The sequence below is a fragment of the Sus scrofa genome, unplaced genomic scaffold (assembly GCF_000003025.6).
Source record: "Sus scrofa isolate TJ Tabasco breed Duroc unplaced genomic scaffold, Sscrofa11.1 Contig44, whole genome shotgun sequence".
Classification (NCBI taxonomy): Eukaryota; Metazoa; Chordata; class Mammalia; order Artiodactyla; family Suidae; genus Sus; species Sus scrofa.
The window spans coordinates 129,410-150,688 of NW_018085208.1; the positions used below are offsets into that span (position 1 = coordinate 129,410).

The 21,279-nt window shown below is 40.0% G+C and overlaps 1 pseudogene; it reads left to right on the forward strand.

Moving 5' to 3' along the window:
* Positions 1–9,189: 9,189 nt before the first annotated feature.
* LOC110258798 lies at positions 9,190–20,228 on the forward strand (annotated as a pseudogene).
* The last annotated feature ends 1,051 nt before the right edge of the window (positions 20,229–21,279 follow it).

The following is a 21,279-nucleotide window of genomic DNA, read 5'->3' on the forward strand; positions in this document are numbered from 1 at the left end:
TTCTCTGACGGTTTTTCTGAGACGGGCTGCCCCAGGGAGGAGCCTCTTGGGTCTCCAAGGGCCTTGCTACCCGCCCAAGCCCCCAGGGGGTGCTGAGACCTAGTGGACCAGCTGCATAGGACTGCCAGCTCCAGGCAGGACCCCCTGCAGCCCAGAAAAGCTGCAACAAGCCTGGCCGAGTCGGGAAAAGATCTCAGATGGTCTTTCTGAGTCGGGCTGCCCTGGGGAGGAGCCTCTTGGGTCTCCAAGGGCCCTGCTACCTGTCCAAGCTCCCAGGGGGTGCCCCACTCCCGCGGAATACCTGCTCAGCACCACCAGCCCCCTGGAAGAGCCCCTGCAGACCAGAAAAGCTGCAACAAGCTCGGCCAGACTGTGAAAAGATCCGCCTACATTCTCAGGCTGTCCTTCAGCTTCTTAGGTTCTCAGTGACCCAGATAGCTGCTCCAGCCCCCAGGGAGTGATGCACCCCTGAAGAGCAGCTGCCCAACACCGCCAACTCCCTGCAAGAACCCCACAGCCTAAAAACACCAGAGCAAGCTCTGCATGACCCAGTGAAATCTGCTACCATCGTGGTGTGGACCTCCCAGTCCTGTCTGCCCTCAGGAAGTCCTCCTTTGCTTCAAAGAAACACTGTTAGCCCCATCAACACTCCAGAAAAGCCACACTGCCTCAAAAGAGATTGACCAACAACGCCAGCCCTCAGGAAATATTCCACGGCAGTGACAAGGCAAACACTGCCCGATCACGGAGAGTACAACTCCCTCAGGAGAAAGAAAACAACAAGCAAGATGAAGAAGCTGAGAAACCACCCCCAGTCAAACCAACAGGAGAACTCACCTAAAACAGTCAACAATGAAACAGACCTCTGCACTCTGACAGACCTGGAGTTCAAAAGAGAAATAGTGAAAATACTGAAGGAATTCAGAGAAGATATGAACAGTAATGCAGATACCCTCAGAAAGGAACTAGAAAATATAAGGAGGAGCCAAGAAAAACTAGAACATTCATTTGCAGAGATGCAAACTGAACTAGGGGCAGTAAAAACCAGAATGAATAATGCAGAAGAACGAATCAGTGATATGGAAGATAGAATAATGGAAATCACTCAATCCGGTCAACAGACAGAAAACCGCATCAAAAAACTGGAAAGCAATATAAGAGACCTATGGGATAATATAAAGCGGGCCAATCTACGCATAATAGGAATTCCAGAAGGAGTAGAAAAAGATAAGGGAATGGAAAATATATTTGAAGAAATTATCGCTGGAAACTTCCCAAATCTAAAGGATACTGGATTCAAGATACAAGAAGCACAGAGGGCCCCAAACAAACTGAACCCAAACAGACCCACACCAAGACACATCATAATAAAAATGGCAAAAGTTAGTGATAAAGAGAGGATCCTCAAGGCAGCAAGAGAAAAACAGAATGTTACCTACAAGGGAACCCCCATAAGAATATCAGCTGATTTCTCTACAGAAACACTACAGGCCAGGAGGGAATGGCAAGAGATATTTAAAGTGCTCAAAGGAAAAAATATGCAACCTAGAATACTCTATCCAGCAAGAATATCATTTAAAATAGAAGGGGAAATAAAAAATTTTCCCAACAAACAAAAACTTAAAGAATACAGCAACACAAAACCCAGGTTAAAGGAAATATTGAAAGGGCTTCTCTAAACCAAAAAGAAAGGAAGGAAAGGGAAGAAAAAAGAAAAGAAAAAAAAAGAAGAAGAAGAAGAAGAGGAAGAACTAGGACTGAGGAAACCGCAATCAGAGAGCAGTCACTCAAATAAGCCAGCATACAGATTTAATCATGAACATGCTTCAAACAAAATAAAATTAAAAAGAAAAAAATAAAAAAGAGTCATCAAAATCATAAAATGTGGGCAAGGGATGTTAGGAGGTAAATAACCCTTTTTGTTTGTATGTATGTCTCTCTCCTTAATTTTAATATAGTAATGAAGTGTTTGAACTTACAGGACCATCAGGCTAAAACACACAATTACGGGAAGCGGTTAGCACATTTAAAAAACAGGGCAACCACAAGCCAAAACCAAATATTGCATTTGCAAAAATGAAAAAAAAAACACTCAAGCAGATAATAACAGGAGACCATCCAACCAAAAAAAAAAAGGAAGGGAGAATGGAGAAGCATAGAATCAACTGGAACACGAGGTGCAAATGGCAATAAATAATCATCTCTCAATTATCACCTTAAATGTCAATGGACTGAACCCCAATCAAAAGACACAGAGTGGCTGAGTGGATAAAAAGGCAAAACCCTTCAATATGCTGCCTACAAGAAACTCACCTTAGGACAAAAGATACATATAGATTGAAAGTGAAAGGGTGGGGAAAAATATTTCACGCCAATAGACATGACAGAAAAGCAGGAGTCGCAACGCTCATATCAGACAAAATAGACTTTAAAACAAAAGACATAAAGAAAGACAAAGAAGGACACTACTTAATGATTAAGGGATCCATCCAAGGAGAGGATGTTACTGTCATCAACATATATGCCCCAAATATAGGAGCACCCAGATACATACAACAAATATTAACAGACATAAAGGGAGATATTGATGAGAATACAATCATGGTAGGAGACCTTAATGCCCCCCTCACATCAATGGACAGATCCTCTAGACAGAAAACCAATAAAGCAACAGAGATCCTAAAGGAAACCATAGAAAAGGTAGACTTAATTGATATCTTCAGGACACTACATCCAAAAAAAGCAGAATACACATTCTTCTCAAATGCTCATGGAACATTCTCAAGAATCGACCACATATTGGGACACAAAGCGAACCTCAACAGATTTAGGAGCATAGAAATTATCTCAAGTATCTTCTCTGACCACAATGCCATGAAATTAGAAATCAACCATGGGAAAAGCAAAGAGAAAAAACCTACTCCATGGAGACTAAACAACATGCTACTAAAAAACCAATGGGTCAATGAGGAAATCAAGAAGGAAATTAAAAACTACCTTGAAACAAATGATAATGAAGACACAACCTCTCAAAATCTATGGGATGCTGTGAAAGCAGTGCTCAGAGGGAAATTTATAGCCATCCAGGCCTTTCTCAAAAAAGAAGAAAGATCCCAAATTGACAACTTAACCCTCCACCTAAACGAATTAGAAAAAGAAGAACAAAAAAGTCCTAAAGTCAGCAGAAGGAAGGAAATGATAAAGATCAAAGAAGAAATCAATAAAATAGAGACTCAAAAAACAATAGAGAAAATTAATAAAACCAAGAGCTGGTTCTTTGAAAAGGTCAACAAAATTGACAAACCCCTGGCCAGACTCACTAAAAAGAGGAGAGAAAGAACCCAAATCACCAAAATTAGAAATGAAAAAGGAGAAATCACAGCGGATACAGCAGAAATACAAAAAACCATAAGAGAATACTATGAACAACTATACGGCAACAAGTTTGACAATCTGGAAGAAATGGACAATTTTCTAGAATCTTACAGCCTGCCAAAACTGAATCAAGTAGAAACAAACCAACTGAACAGACCGATCACTAGAAATGAAATTGAAGAGGTCATAAAATCACTCCCTACAAATAAAAGTCCAGGACCAGATGGCTTCACAGGTGAATTCTATCAAACATACAAAGAGGAATTGGTGCCCATCCTCCTTAAACTCTTTCAAAAGGTTGAAGAGGAAGGAATACTCCCAAAGACACTCTATGAGGCCACCATCACCCTCATTCCAAAATCAGGCAGAGATACTACCAAAAAAGAAAACTATTGGCCAATATCATTGATGAATATAGATGCAAAAATTCTCAACAAAATCTTAGCCAACTGAATCCAACAACATACCAAAAAAATTATACACCATGACCAGGTTGGGTTCATCCCAGGTTCACAAGGATGGTTCAACATACGCAAATCAATCAGCATCATACACCACATTAACAAAAAAAAAGTCAAAAATCATATGATCATCTCAATAGATGCAGAAAAAGCATTTGACAAAGTTCAACATCCATTCATGATCAAGACCCTCGCCAAAGTGGGTATAGAGGGAACATTCCTGAACATAATCAAAGCCATTTATGATAAACCCACAGCAAATATAATCCTCAATGGGGAAAAACTGAAAGCCTTCTCCCTCAAATCTGGAACAAGACAGGGATGCCCACTCTCACCACTGCTCTTCAACATCGTTTTGGAAGTCTTAGCCACAGCAATTAGACAAACAAAAGAAATAAAAGGCATCCATATAGGAAGAGAAGAGATCAAACTGTCACTGTATGCAGATGACATGATTCTATACCTAGAAAACCCTAAGGACTCAACCCCAAAACTACTTGAACTGATTCATAAATTCAGCAAAGTGGCAGGATATAAGATTAACATTCAGAAGTCAGTTGCATTTCTGTATACCAGCAATGAAACATTAGAAAAGGAATACAAAAACACGATACGGAGTTCCCGTCGTGGCGCTGTGGTTAACGAATCCGACTAGGAACCATGAAGTTGCGGGTTCGGTCCCTGCCCTTGCTCAGTGGGTTAATGATCCGGCGTTGCCGTGAGCTGTGGTGTAGGTTGCAGACGCGGCTCGGATCCAGCGTTGCTGTGTCTCTGGCGTAGGCCGGTGGCTACAGCTCCGATTCAACCCCTGGCCTGGGAACCTCCATGTGCCGCGGGAGCGGCCCAAGAAATAGCAACAACAACAAAAGACAAAAGACAAAAAAAAAAAAAAAAAAAGAGAAAAACACGATACCTTTTACAATTGTACCACACAAAATCAAATACCTCGGAATACACCTGACCTAAGAGGTAAAGGACCTATATGCCGAGAAGTATAAAACCTTAATCAAAGAAATCAAAGAAGATGTAAAGAAATGGAAAGATATTCCATGTTCCTGGATTGGAAAAATCAATATTGTGAAAATGGCCATCCTACCCAACGCAATCTACAGATTCAATGCAATCTCTATCAAATTACCCATGACATTTTTCACAGAACTAGAACAAACAATCCAAACATTTATATGGAACAACAAAAGACCCAGAATCGCCAAAGCAATCCTGAGAAACAAAAACCAAGCAGGAGGCATAACTCTCCCAGACTTCAAGAAATACGACAAAGCCACAGTCATCAAAAGAGTGTGGTACTGGTATCAAAACAGACAGACAGACCAATGGAACAGAATAGAGAATCCAGAAATAAACCCTGACACCTATGGTCAATTAATCTTTGACAAGGGAGGCAAGAACATAAAATGGGAAAAGGAAAGTCTATTCAGCAAGCATTGCTGGGAAACCTGGACAGCTGCATGCAAAGCAATGAAACTAGAACACACCCTCACACCATGCACAAAAATAAACTCCAAATGGCTGAAAGACTTAAATATACGACAGGACACCATCAAACTCCTAGAAGAAAACATAGGCAAAACACTCTCTGACATCAACATCATGAATATTTTCTCAGGTCAGTCTCCCAAAGCAATAGAAACGAGAGCAAAAATAAACCCATGGGACCTCATCAAACTGAAAAGCTTTTGCACAGCAAAGGAAACCCAAAGAAAACAAAAAGACAACTTACAGAATGGGAGAAAATAGTTTCAAATGATGCAACTGACAAGGGCTTAATCTCTAGAATATATAAACAACTTATACAACCCAACAGCAAAAAAACCAATCAATCAATGGAAAAATGGGCAAAAGACCTGAATAGACTGCTCTCCAAAGAAGGTATACAGATGGCCAACAAACACATGAAAAAATGCTCAACATCGCTGATTATAAGAGAAATGCAAATCAAAACTACCATGAGATACCACCTCACACCAGTCAGAATGGCCATCATTAATAAATGCACAAATAACAAGTGCTGGAGGGGCTGTGGAGAAAAGGGAACCCTCCTGCACTGCTGGTGGGAATGTAAACTGGTACAGCCACTATGGAGAACAGTTTGGAGATACCTTAGAAATCTATCCATAGAACTTCCATATGACCCCGCAATCCCACTCTTGGGCATCTATCCGGACAAAGCTCTACTTAAAAGAGACACGTGCACCCGCATGTTCATTGCAGCCCTATTCACAATAGCCAGGACATGGAAACAACCCAAATGTCCATCGACAGAGGATTGGATTCGGAAGAGGTGGTATATATACACAATGGAATACTACTCAGCCATAAAAAAGGATGACATAATGCCATTTGTAGCAACATGGATGGAACTAGAGACTCTCCTACTGAGTGAAATGAGCCAGAAAGACAAAGACAAATACCATATGATATCACTTATAACTGGAATCTAATATCCAGCACAAATGAACATCTCCACAGAGAAGAAAATCATGGACTTGGAGAAGAGACTTGTGGCTGCCTGATGGGAGAGGGAGGGAGTGGGAGGGATCGGGAGCTTGGGCTTATCAGACACAACTTAGAATAGATTTACAAGGAGATCCCTCTGAATAGCATTGAGAACTATGTCTAGATACTCATGTTGCAACAGAAGAAAGGGCGGGGGAAAAACTGTAATTGTAATGTATACATGTAAGGATAACCTGACCCCCTTGCTGTACAGTGGGAAAAAAAATTTTTTAAAAATTAAAAAAAAATAAAAATTTATTTGCCTTTAAAAAAAAAAGGTCAATCAGAGAAAAACAAACACTGTATTATGTCACATATATGTGGACTCTGTTTTTAAAAAGCCAAAATTATTGAGATAGTAGAATAGTTATTGCCAGGAGCTGTGGAATTGGAGAGATGTTAGTTAAAAGATCCAAACTTCCTGTTACAAGATGGTTATGTTTTGAGGATCTAAGAGAGCATGATGACAATAGTTAATGATTCTGTATTATATTCTTAAAAGTTGCCTAGAGAGTAAATTCTTAAATGTTCTACCACAAGAAAAATGGTAATTTTTAAGGCAATGTTAACTAACCCTTTTGTGGTAATTATTTGTATGTGTAAGTATATCAGACCATTTCATTGTACATCTTAGGTTGACACAATGTTAGAGGTCAATTTTATCACAAAAGAACTGGAAAAATACCAAAAAATAAATTTAAAATTTGTAGAAATGAAGAGGACATATAAAAATTGAGTATGTACTGTCTGTTTATGCATAATTCAAGAAAGTGCAAACTTATCTTTGTTTTGTGTATAATTGTGAAAATTTTAATCTCTCTGAGCCTCAGTTTCCTCATTGCTGAATGTAATATAGGATATTAAACAGAACTTCAGATGCATGTGTGGAGGAATAATTGAAATGTGAGCAAAATACTTTGTTACATCCTAGGAAAAATGTTCAAGTGTAAGCTATATATGTGTACAAATGGGTGTGTGTGTTTGCATACATTCTCTTTCAAATGACTGACACACATACTGATGCATTTACTATCCCATCTTTTATGTTTACTGGAAACCTGAAAGGAAGTTGGAGGGTAAAGAAATGAAAAGAATGAGAATTTGAGAATTTTTGAGTAAAGTATAGTTGATTTATACTATAGTATCAATTTCTGCTGTACAGCATAGTGACCCAGTCATATGTATATATACGTTCTTTTTCTCACACTATCTTCCATCAAGTTCTATCCCAAGAGATTAGGTGTAGTTCCCTGTGCTGCATTTGCATTAACATGAAATTCAAGGAAAGTTGAAAGGAAGAAACAATGATTTAAAGTAGAATGGGTGGCCTTAATGCTAATAGTGAATTAATTTTCCTATCAATGCATCAAAGACCACAAAGTCAGAACCACGTTTACATTTCTATAGTGGGAACTTCTCTGTATTAGCCAGTGGCCCCACTCATTTAAAAATTGACTTCAATTTCTACTTGTACTTCAGGTAGGGTATCAGCACAAAATAACTATACCCCCAAAGAAAGCCAACTAAATGAATTGAGAGGTTAAAATTGTTTCATCAAACAAATTTTATTGGATAAATATCTGTATTGAATTCCTATTGCTGCTATAACAAATAACCACAGTAGCAGTTTAAAGCAAATTCATATATATTCGTTGGTTATATTTCAAGATGTCAGAAGCCTAAAATTGGTTTTACTGAGCTAAAATAATGAGATCCACATGACTTGGTTCCTTCTGGATGCTCCACGGAAGAATCTGTTTCCTGTCCCACTCCAGTTTCTAGTAGCCACCGGCATTCCTTGGCCACATCTTTAAACTAAGCAGCTTAATGTTTTCAAATCTTTCTCTGACTCCAACTCTCCTGCCTCTCTCATCCACATTTAAAAGACCATTGATTAACTTAGTCCCACGTAAATAATCATGACTAATCTTCTTTTTTTTTTTTTTTTTTTGGCTTTTTAGGGCTGCACCTGCGGCATATGGAGGTTCCCAGACTAGGGATTGAATCTGAGCTACAGATGCTGGCCTGCACCACAGCCACAGCAACGCAGGATCTGAGACATATCTGCGACCTACACCAATGCCACCAGATCCTTAACCCACTGCGCGAGGCCAGGGATCAAACCCACCACCTCATGGTTCCTAGTTGAATTTGTTTCCACTGTGCCACAACGGGAACTCCATGACTAACTAATCTTCTTAAAGTCAGCTTATTAGGAATTTTATTTGACTAACTACATTAAATGTCCCTTACTATGGAGAATAGTATATGTATTCAAAGTTTATGAGGATATGGATGTAGATGTTAGGGGCTTCAATTCCCCTTCAAGGTCAAACCCCAAAGCCTCTGGTCATGTCTCATTGTAATGCCCTCCCCCCACCTTGACCAGCCTGGGCTGCTCACTCCCTACTAGAGAAGGAATGTCATCCATTACTCACCCCTGTTCACTATGCAAATAAGATATCCTGCCCAAGATAAATCAGAAGATCATATATGCCCCATACAAGATCAAACAACACTCAGCCCTTATGCATGGCATAGGGGGCTGGGGCAGGAGATATTGGATCTCCACTCAGGTATGCGTTGTGGGATAAAGACAGTTGCAGAGTGAGTCGGGCCCTCTTTTTTAACACGAGTACTCGTGAGTTCACTCTCTATCTCTCTCTCTGAAAACGCACTTTCGCTCTAATAAATTTGTAAAACGTCCGCCTTTCCAATGCTTTGCTATGGCAAGACGGGAACCAAGGAAACTAACTCTATCATATTAATGGCGCCATGACTCGGATCAAGGTAGTAATCCCCTGTCACTAGAGGGATCTGCTCTACATTTTCCACTATGACGTTTTACGCGCGGGGCGGGGGGCGAAGGGGAGATACAGAAAAATTTCTTACTGCCTCATCTGCTTCATTCGCTGAGCCATGGCCGGCTGAGGTGAGCTCCGCGGGACAAGCGGCTGGGGCCTGAGCCTTGGCGGGCACACTAGGGAACATTCCTGGGAACCACCCACCCTGCACTGATATGCCTAGGTGTGGGCCCGCCCACTGGGCTCCCCAACCCACCGTGGCTGGAACAGCAGGAGCATCCACTCCAGCTCACGTACTTGGGGCGGTTCGGCTGGGGCCACAGATGGTGGCTGCCCCTGGGGTTGGACTAACAGGAGTAAGAGCAGTGCATGTGAACCTGTGGTGCATTCCAGCGCAGGAGAGGATGCACCACACAGAGTGCAAAGTCTCTCATGCTGCGGAAAGCTCTGGCATTTTTTAGGGGTGACCAACAATGTCCAGAAATGAAAATAAGTCCAATGCCTTTTTCTCCCTCCAGCTCATGGATTATTCCTCTCTCTCTGAGCACATGCTCATCTCCATTTGATGCCAGAAAGATGTTACCAGAATCCCAGTTCTTGTTCAAAGAGCCAAAGGATGAAATTCAAGAACACACAGGCAGCAAGCAAGCAAAGCTTTTATTATAGGAAAGCAAACAGTTCCCAGGACAGACTGGAATGGGGAAGAAGAGTCCCCGTCTCTATTGTCCTATAGGGGTTTTTAATCCCTTAAAGATGAGGGTTACCAACGTGGGGTCCAGAAAGATGTGGTTTTTCTCCTATTGACCTTGCCCAGCTACCTGTTTCAGTCCTTGTCCTATAGGGACCGTCGGGGTGGAAATGTCCAGTAAGACATTCTTTGCCCTTCTCTTCCCTTAGACTGAGTCACCATTCCTCTCATTCCTTTTCTATCAGTTGAGGAGTGGGTTAGAGATTAATGTCCACCTGGGCATAGATACACTCTCTATAGTATAGTAGGGAAGATATTCCCTGGAGCCCTTAAGCCACAAATGTAAATCAATAGCCATATTAAATAATGCATCGAAGCCCATGCTCCTACACTAACTACCTGAGTTACTATGCTGCCTCACAATCCCCTCCCCCACAGGCCATCTCCTGGCTGACCATTTCCTTCCCCTCCTACTCCTCCCAGCAGAAGGAAGCTCAGCAGGAGCTCCGCTGGTCTCCTGGCAACTTAAAACCCACCTAGCCTATCTGTAACTGCCATCTATGCCTTCCTGCCTGCCTTTCTTCCTTCCTTCTCTTCCTTCCTTCCTTTCTTTCTTCTCTTTCTCCCTCCCTACTCCTCTGTCTGGAACCATCTGTGAACAGGTGACTGGCGATGGAGCAACTGATGAAATCTGGTCAGGGCTACACCCTGACATATTCCAAAGGTGATAGCTCACTGCCTTAGTAACTGTTGCCTCTTCCCACCCCCAGCTTTCTCTTTCTGTTACTGTCACTTTGCCTTAGATGATAACTCACCGCTCCTGGACCATTTTACTTTATTATTATTATTTTTTTCTCTGCAAAGTTGTATATCTTTATCTTTTTCTTTATTTTTTTCATGGTTCAATGTACTTTTTTTTTTTTTTTTGTCTTTTTGCCTTTTGAGGGCCGCTCCTGTGGCATATGGAGGTTCCCATGCTAGGGGTCAAATCAGAGCTATAGCTGCCGGCCTACACCACAGCCACAACAACGCGGGATCCGAGCCACGTCTGTGACCTACACCACAGCTCACGGCAATGCTGGGTCCTTAACCCACTGAGCAAGGCCAGGGATTGAACCCGCAACTTCATGGTTCCCAGTCGGATTCGTTAACCACTGAGCCACAACGGGAACTCCTCAATGTACTTTTATTAAAGTGTGGTTGATTTGCAGTGTTTCTTCAGTTTCAGCTATTCAGCAAAGTGACCCAGTCACTCAGAATTTCCCATACTGTACAGTGGGGTTCCATTGCCCATCCATTCCAAGAATAACTGTTTGTATCCAAAAACCCAAGAATGCCCATCCACCCCACTCCTGGGAACCACAAGTCTGCTCTCCTCGGCTGTGATCTGTTTCTGTTTTGTAGATGGGATCGTCTGTGCCATGTTTTGGATTCCACAGATAAGTGATACATGGTATTTGTCTTTTTCTTTCTGGATTTCTTCACTCAGCATGAAAATCTCTGATTCCATCCATGTTGCTACAAATGACATTAGTTTATCTTTTTATGCCTGAGTAATATTCCATTGTGTATATGTACCACATCTTCTTAATCCATTCATCTGTTGATGGACAATTAGGTTGTTTCCATTTCTGGTCTACTGGAATGAACATAGGGGTGCACGTATCTTTTCAATAAAAGTTTTGTCCCGATATATGCCCAAGAGTGGGATTGCTGGATCATATGGTAGTTCTAGATTTAGTTTTCTGAGGAACATCCACATAGTGGTTTCCATAGTGGTTATACCAATTTACATTCCTACCAACAGTGAAGGAGGGTACCCTTTTCTCCACACCATCTCCAGCATTTGTTATTTGTTGACTTGTTAATGATGGCCATTCTGACTGGTGTGAGGTGGTACCTCATTGTAGTTTTGATTTGCATTTCTCTAATAATTAGTGATGTTGAGCATTTTTTCATGTGTCTGTTGGCCATCTGTATGTCTTCTTTGGAAATTTGTCTATTTAGGTCTTCTGCCCATTTTCTAATTGGGTTGTTCGTTTTTGTTGTTGAGTTGTATGTGTTGTTTGTATCGTGGCCTGTCTTAAAGGAAACTTACTGCTCTTCTTCTCTGTCTACAGAAACCATATATGAACAAAACCTCAGTCCCCTTACCCAAACCTTGTAATATTCCAGGATAATTTCTCCTCCTCCTCCCAAGGCACAAGCCATGCTCCCTCTGTCAAGGGAAAGATATTAGGCCAGGGCTAGGTCCATCGCCATTAAGGTCCCCTCCCAGAGGGATGACACCATCTAGGCTAACCAACCTAGCTTAAGATAAAGTATACCTACTCATCTTCTTAAGTGTGGCACAGAGAACTCAGACCAGGGTGAAACCTTCCAGTAGGGGCCTACCTCATTAGCTGGTTAGGGGACACCCTCCACTAGCCTTGGAGTTTGAGCGGCATCCAGAGCACCTTCAAAATATGCAAGCTCTGACCTGAGGATGCTCATCTCTCAAGCCTGCCAGAAGAGTCCCCAAACCCCTTGTCATCCTGCAAAAGTCTCACCTGTAGGGCTAGGGGTGCCAGTCCTCACAGTTTCTAGGGGTGCATGTGAGTGCCCCAGAACCAGGACTTTCTCTGATCTAGGAACACCAGCTCTCTGAGACTATCTGCCAGAGACTATTTGTTAGCTTCCTTAATCCATCACCCTCTGCTGCCTTGACTGTCATTTTAAATGGGAACAACCATTCAGCCCCACTGAGGATGCCTCTAAAATAACTGAGATCTCTCCTCTCCCTGGGTTAGAGAAACCAACATGACCATGTGCTCACGGTCAACTCTCCCTGATCAAGAATTCCCACTGCACTTGAAGCATCTCTTATCTCAACAAACTCTACTTTCTCTCCATCCCAGGTTTCATTATGTGTATCTCTAATACTACTTTGAAATGGAAACTATGAGGCCTCTGTTTTGTGTCTTTGTACATATCTATATGTGCACTGTACATTTACAGCCACCAAAATTCATAAAAGAGCTCTACTTAATTGGCTTAAAGGAAATTAAGCACTTACACAAATTCTTGAAATACATAAAGTAACTGGCCAGAATTAAGCCTCGGTTCACATGAACCAGAAATACTTCAATACTAAATTAATATCTGCTTTTAAAATTAAAGTTAGTTTTTTGATATAATTAATATAAACAGGTCATTAGAGTCATCAACATTAAGTATAACACCTTCATTGTTCCTAAGGTTTAGTAAAAATAAAATAAATGTGTTATGTCTGTTACAAAACTGCCAACAAGAAAAATAACTTGGTATAATAAAGTTTTCATAAATAAACTAAATGTAAATAAGAGCTTTTGGGTAAACTTTTTAGGCGTAATGGTTCTAGGAATATCTATTGAAGAATGATTTCTCCAGATATATGGTGTTGTAAAAATTTAGAATTGTGCTGAATTAAGTTAAATGATGGAAACTTATTGAATAGCTGGGTCATCTCCAAATAAAATAAGATACTGAAACATTAATTACTGAACATTGGTTTCATTTTACAGAGAAACTTGTGGTATGTTTGGTGCCACACTGAGGCATTTTCTATAAAAAGTGCATGCTTTTAAAAATTATTGGTATTTATGCTTACCAATCTACAGAGTCCAGATGTAAAAGACAATTCATGGTTAATTTAAAAAGGTAGATTGTGTGTTTTCAGTAAAAAGGTATGAGAATAACAAGCCAGCTGGTACAGAATTTGGATTTAGTGTCTTTTTTTTTTTTTTTTTTTTTTTTTTTTTTTGCTTTTTAAGGCTGCACCCATGGCATGTGGAAGTTCCCAGGCTATGGGTCAGATTGGAGCTGTAGCTGAGCTGTAGCTGCCAACCTACGCCACAGCCACAGCAATATAGGATCTGACCCACATCTGAGTCCACACAGCTCATAGCAACACTGAATCCTTAAGCCACTGAGCAAGGCCAGGGATCAGACTCACATCCTCATGGTTCCTAGTCAGGTTTGTTAACTACTGAGCCATGAAGGGAACTCCTGGATTTGATCTATATTAAAAAGTTGAGCATTACAAGTATGTAGAAGATTCCTTTAAGAAATAGCCAAATATGACCCAGGGCAAAGGCATCTCTGGTTGAGAACCACACTGGTCCAGAGTTTGAAAACTAGAAACAACCTGACAGAATTTGAAAAATGATCCCATGCCTTACTCAGATTATAACATGTATACCATTAATCTCATGAACCCTGTTTCTACAATGGAAAATGGTGTTCATGATAGTCCTATCTCATCAAATGGAGTTTTCTAAAAATTAAATTATGCAATCCCTATACAGTGCTAAGATCTCAACATATCTCTTATAATTAACAAACATCTTCTAATGAGGGACTAGCTGACAACTCTTAACTTGTGCTGTGTGACATTTCTAATTGTTTTTTGCAAAACCACCATAAATCCAAGCAGTGTACTGCCCATGGTTCTATATTAAAGGAATGAAGTTATCCAAATTGAAGAAGGGAATAGTAATTATCTAGAGATATCACAGTGGTTTAAGGACCTAATCAAGACAGAATCTTCAATCTCAGTCTTTGGAGAAAACTTGAACTCATGGTTGGGATGAGGTGCTGCTGCAACCTTAAGGTTTATTCCTCTGCAAGGCACAAGAGTTCATGGAGGGAGTAATAAACACTGAATTCACCTGGCTTGTAACACTGACTCCTTGACACAGAGAATGAGCAAGAAAAAAATTCCTGTCTGTCCAGACCAATGTCCCTCAGGAAATCTATAGAAGTAGTGGTAACAGGAGGGAAGAGTGCCAATGAGAATACATGAGGAGCTATAAATATTATCTCTGCTGCAGTCCCTCAGCCTGTGCAACCTTGGATGGACAAGACTTGGTTGTTGCTTTTAGAGTAATAACTTTGGCTAAGGAACCAATGCTTGCCTCCATCCCACTGTCTTGTTTGGATATAGAGTTTCTATCTGCATCATCAACCATCCAAGAGGAATTTGGACATCTACATTGATACTTTCCTCTTAGAGAATCCACCCAGGTGTGTCCAAGAGCCTAGCAAATACTGCAGGAGATGGTCTTAGGTAATGGCAGCCAAGAACATTTACCTGAGTTCAACTGAGAGCCAATCCAGACTAGCCCAGAGCCGTAATCACTGTAGTTGTTTGTTTGATTAATTAACTAATGTTTTAGTTTCTAATGAGAAAATAAACCTGAATATTGACCTCAACAATGCAAGGATCAGTGTGGACCATTAAACGGTGGACACGTAAGCTCAGATAGGAGAGGGATTAGGAGGTGTAAAGTGCTTCCAGCGAAAGTAGAACAAAGTTTAAGGGCCTTTGCAATTAGCTAGAGTACAGAAATAGGGAATTAGCTGTGAGAGTTGTACAGTTATGTAAGGACATTTTTTTTTAAAGATAATGCCTATGTGACTACGATGAGTAAAGTCCAGACCAAGGAATGCTGGGAAAAATTTTCTTGCAAGAGTAGTAGTTCATGAGACATGCATTTCACAGTATATCCTCCTCATCATACTCAAATGAAAAAAATTATTTATTGTGTAAAATGGGTTGGCTAATGAGCTTACTTTGCAATTATTTCATTGCTTGTGAGGCTAGATATATGTGTATATTAGTTAGCCAGTTACTTTCTGTGTTGAAAATTGTTAAATTTCTTTGCTTTTGCACTGTGAGTTTGGCATGCTTTTATTTCTCTTTTTGTTCTTATTGTTGCTTTTTAGGGCCACGGCTGTGACATGTAGAAGTTCCTTGGCTAAGGGTCAAATCAGAGCTACAGCTTCCAGCCTACACCATAGCCACAGCAACACCAGATCTGAGCTGCCTCTGTGACCTACACCACAGCTCATAGCAAAGCTGGATCCTTAACCCACTGAGCAAGGCCAGGGCTTGAACCTGCATCCTCAAGGGTACTAGTTAGGCTCTTTACTGCTGAGCCACAGTGGGAACTTCCTTATTCCCCTTTTCAATTGTATTATTTTAAACAAAGAATTGTAATTTTCTCAAATTTTCTATCTGCCATCCAGTCATTTTATATATGTATACAAGTATTTTGGCAGAACGTCTAAGATTTTATAAATTTTGTGTGGTAAAATCTATGAGGCAGTCATATTTTTTTTCCTCTCATTGCTTTTTAATTTTCTTTAACTGAAGAAATAGGGCTGTCACTATTAAACATTCTTTACTGAGAATCTTGCTTTAACCAAAAACGAAAATGAATGTTTTTTAGCATACTAACCCTAATAAGTCATGTTTTATACATATTTCCAACTACTTTCCATATCTGTTATTAAGTGCTATTTCTTCAGTTCTTTGTGATTGGATGTAGCATTTCTATTTCTAAAAGCTGCGTCACATTCAGCCGCCATTTGGAAAGTGCTCTTCTTTACATTTGACTAGACGTAACTTCCATATAAGTATTTGAATCTACATGTCTCTAAGTAAGAGGAAATTACAATTTAGATATTGCTTCCTCCCCACATTTTAAAAGATTTTCTGTCATATACTTTTACTTCAGAGTCTTTGGTAATCTAGAATTGAATTGGTGACCCATGTTGATGTAATGAAAGTATAAATTTTTTTTCTTTTAGAACTTGATTTTGATTTTCCTTCAATTTTGTTTCATATGATTTGGGGTTTTTTTTAATACTGAATTTATTTTTTTTTTATCTTTTGTCTTTTTAGGACCGCACCCACAGCATATGGAGGTTCCCAGGCTAGGGGTTGAATCAGAGCTGTAGCTGCTGGCCCTACCCCACAGCCGCAGCAATGCGGGGTCTGAGCCATGTCTGCAACCCACACCACAGCTCATGGCAACACCGGATCCTTAGCCCACTGAGCGAGGCCAGGGATTGAACCCACAACCTCTTGGTTACTAGTCGGGTTCGTTAACCACTGAGCCACAATGGGAACCCTATACTGAATTTCATCAAATGCTGGAGGTACATATGCAGATGAGGGACTCCTTGTGACCTGAGGTTTCAGCAGAAGTAGGAAGGCCACAACATTCTTCAATATTGTTCAACACCATCTCTCCCTCCTGCTCACTTCCCTCACCAGACCGGCTTCCTTTTTTTTGAATTTGAACATCTTAAACAAGCACCTTCCTCAAATGTTTGCCCTGGCAGTTCCCTTGCCAGGCACATTCTCCCCCAGGTATATTCATCCACTGGCTCTCTCTTCCTTGAGGTCTCTGTTCAAATATCACCTTGTTGGCAGTCTTGCCAGAACATGCAAAAAAATTAGCCCCCTCTTTTCTCTCTTCCTTCTACCTCCCTCCTTTTTCATTATAATATTAGTCATCATCTAACATGCTATACATTTTTAAAAGTTACTTATATTCTTTCTCCATAACTGGATTTTAGGAGCTTCTGTTTTTCTGCAAGCTACACTTCCTGCATAGACAGTACCTGAAGTATTGTCACAATTCAATTTACATTTTTAAGTGCTTGGATTTCTCATTAAAACTGTGAATACGGGCGTTTCTATTGTAGCTCAGTGGGTTAAGAATCCAATATAGTGTCTGTGAGGATGTGGGTTCAATCCCTGGCCTCACTCAGTGGGTTAGGACCCAGCATTGCAACAAGTTGCAGTGTAGGTCACAGATGAGGCTTGGATCTGTCGTTGCTGTGGCTGTGCATGGGCTGACACCTACAGCTATGATTCAACCCCCTAGCCAGGGAGTTTCCATATGCCACAGGTGTGGCCATAAAGAGAGAAAAAAAAAATCTGTGAATAAATATTTAATCATTGTGGGGAAAAAGCTAAGAGTGGGACAAGTTTGCCAATTACAGAAAGCATGAGACATTCCCTAAAGGGGACCAGATTCATACACAAAATATTAATTTCTTGATGATCAAATATAAATTGTAGCATTCAACACTGTAACGCCCATTTGTGTGAAAATTAGTCATATTATTTCTCTTCTTCCCAGTCACCTCTACCACATGAACCAAGGGAATGATACAGGAATTTCAGAATTCTTCTTATGGGATTTTCAGATGAACAAGAATTGCAGCCCCTGATTTTTGTATTTTTCCTCTCCATGTACCTCATCACTGTGTTTGGCAACCTGCTCATCATCCTAGGTGTCAGCTCAGACTCCCACCTCCACACACCCATGTACTTCTTCCTCTCCAACTGTCCTTTGTAGACATCTGTTTCACCTCCACCACCATCCCAAAGATGCTGTGGAAACATCCAGACTCACAGCAAAGTCATAACGTATGAAGAGTGCATCATCCAGATGTATTTTTTTTGTAATCTTTGCAGTATTGGACATCTTTCTTTTGACGGTGATGGCCTATGACCGCTTTGTGGCCATCTGTCACCCCCTGCTCTACACAGTCATCATGAACCCCCGACTCTGTGTATTGCTGGTTCTGGCATCCTGGATTATGAGTCTCCTGCATTCCTTTTTACAAAGCTTAATGGTATTGCGACTGTCCTTCTGTACTGACTTGCAAATTCCCCACTTTTTCTGTGAACTCAATCAGATGGTGCAACTTGCCTGTTCTGACACATTCCTCAATAACATGATGATGTGTTTCGCCGCTGTCCTACTGGGGTTGGTTCTCTCACTGGTATATTTACTCATACTCTAAGATAGTATCCTCCATATATGGACTTTCATCAGCTTATGGGAGGTATAAAGCATTTTCAACCTGTGCATCTCACCTCTCAATTGTCTCCTTATTTACTGTACAAGCCTAGGAGTGTACCTTAAACTCTGCTGCTACCCGCAGCTCCCATTCAAATGCAGAAGCCTCAGTGATGTACACCTTGGTCACACCATGCTGAACCCCTTCAATCTATAGTCTGAGGACAAAGATATAAAGAGGGCCTCTGAAAATGTCTTTGGGATGATGTCTATAAAAAGATGTCTGTCTTTTTTATAAAGACCAGTGGTCCTAAGGGCTTTAAGAAGTGCCTGTGATGAAAGCCTCAGAGCCAGAAATTGGTGGTTTGTATCAGATTGTGGACATAGAACATACCTCAATCAATATTTTCCTGGTGTTTCCATTCTTTTTTATTTCAACCTCTCTGTATAATTTATGTAACCTCATTTTTTATTAAGCTTTTGTTGATTCTCCGATATTCAAGAGTTTTCCCTTTGTAATTATCTTATTGTCCCATTATCCCATTGTTATTTGCAAACTTGGCTCTAAAACATTCGGAAATTTTCATTTATCTCAAGGGATTATATGAATCTTTTAGGAATAATGTCTTTTCTTTTTCTTTTTTCTTTTTTTTTTTTTGTCTTTTTGTCTTTTTGGCCTTTTCTAGGGCTGCTCGCATGGCATATGGAGTTCCAGGCTTGGGGTCTAATCGGAGCTGTAGCCACCAACCTAAGCCAGAGCCACAGCAACGCAGGATCCGAGCCACGTCTGTAACCTACACCGCAGCTTATGGCAACACCAGATCCTTAAACCACTGAGCAAGGCCAGGGATCAAACCCACAACCTCATGGTTCCTAGTTGGATTCGTTAACCACTATGCCACAACAGGAACTCTGAATAATGTCTTTTCAAGTGAAAATATAATGTTGAGAATTTTTTCTTTTGTTTGACTAATAAAAAGTCTTAAACTTTTACTATCCCGTATGGAAAAAGCACTCTTGGTAGTCACAGATATTTATGTCGCTTGTAACAGAAAAATAAAAAACTGAGACCACTGTTTTTATTTCATGAATGCATTCTTTATAGATCACCACTTAACTGCTCTTCCTGATATTCCAGAACTTAGTATACTGGCTGTTATTGATGTTTATGAGTGTTTTCTGTTCTTCAGGTTTCTGTTCCATTATTCAGATTGGTGTCTACCATGCCTATAACTGACACTGGCAAAAAAAAAAAAAAAAAAGATAAAATAGAAGTCTCCAAGTGGAAACTACACAGAAAGAAAATATGAATAAAAAGATTTACACAATATGGCCTTAGAATAAGACTTGACCTTAAATATAATGCAGAAGATATTAATCATACATTTGTTACTACACAAAAGGTGACTGTGTATATGTGTATGTGTATTTTCATATTTTCTCTTTTAAATAACCATGCTCACACACATATATGTACATGTACACAGAATCATTATGAACCTCCAGCTTTGTGTGCTAGATCATCAGTGTCCTGCATCCCTTGATGCAAAGTTTACTGGTATTGCAGCTGTCTTTCTGCAGTGACTTGGAAATCCCCCACTATTTCTGTGAACTCAAGCAGATGATCCAACTTGCCTGTTTTGACAATTTTTTTAATGAGTTGGGTATATATTTTTCAGCAACACTGCTGGGCAATAGTGCCCTCGCTGGTATTATTTACTCTTACTCTAAGATAGTTTCCTCCATGTGTGGAATGTCATAAGCTAAGCTCGGGAGAAGTATAAAACCTTTTCTACCTATGCATCTCACCTCTCGGTTATCTCCTTATTTTATTGTACAGCCTAGGCATGTACCTCAGCTCTGCTACTACCCACAGCTCCTGCTCAAGTGCAGCAGCCTCTGTGATGTATACCATGATCACATCCATGTCGAATGCCTTCATCTACAGTCTAAGACGTAAAAGACATAAAGAGGGCTCTGAAAACACTTTGTTAGAAAACAACTATAAAAAGATCAACTGTCTTGGGGCTAAAGAAAAGCCTATCAGACTTCAAAACCTTGCAGCCAAAAATCATGATTCTTAAATCAGATTGTGGAAATAAAACTTACTCCTGCAGTATTTCCTAGAATTTCTATTTATTTGACATTCTCTATACAATTTATGTATCTCACTTGATTAAGCTTTGTGATCTTTTTCATATCCAACAGATTTTTTTCCCTTTATCATTTTCTTATTCTTCCAAGTAATTTTCAAACGTGGCTCTGAAAAACTTGGAAATTCTCATTTGTCATGTGACTATATGAACTTCATCAAAACATTTTTTTGTAAAATATCAGATACTTAGTAATTTTTTTAACTAAAATGATAGTCACGAGTTGTACTACTCCTATGGAAAAAAGTACTCTAGGCATCCATAACTATTTATATGTTTATAATGAGAAAAATTTCAGACCACAGTGTTTCACTTTTGTGTACATTATTATTTTTTATATCACTACCTTAATACTTTCTCTGATAATTTGGACATTAATATACAGTTTTTATAATGTGTCATTGTGTTTTATTCTTCTCATTAGGAACCTGTTCTCTTATTCAGCTCCTTTTCCACAATATTTGTAATAGTCACTGACAAAATAGGTTATCAAATACATGTGTCCAGTGGAATCTACAAGGAAACAAAATTTTGAATAAATAGATTGACAATATGGCCTGAGTCATAGATGTCCTTAAATGTGATTAAGCAATTTTTTAAATTATACATTTTATTACTATACAAAATGTTTCTTTTGTGCAGCGTTTATACTCACTGAGT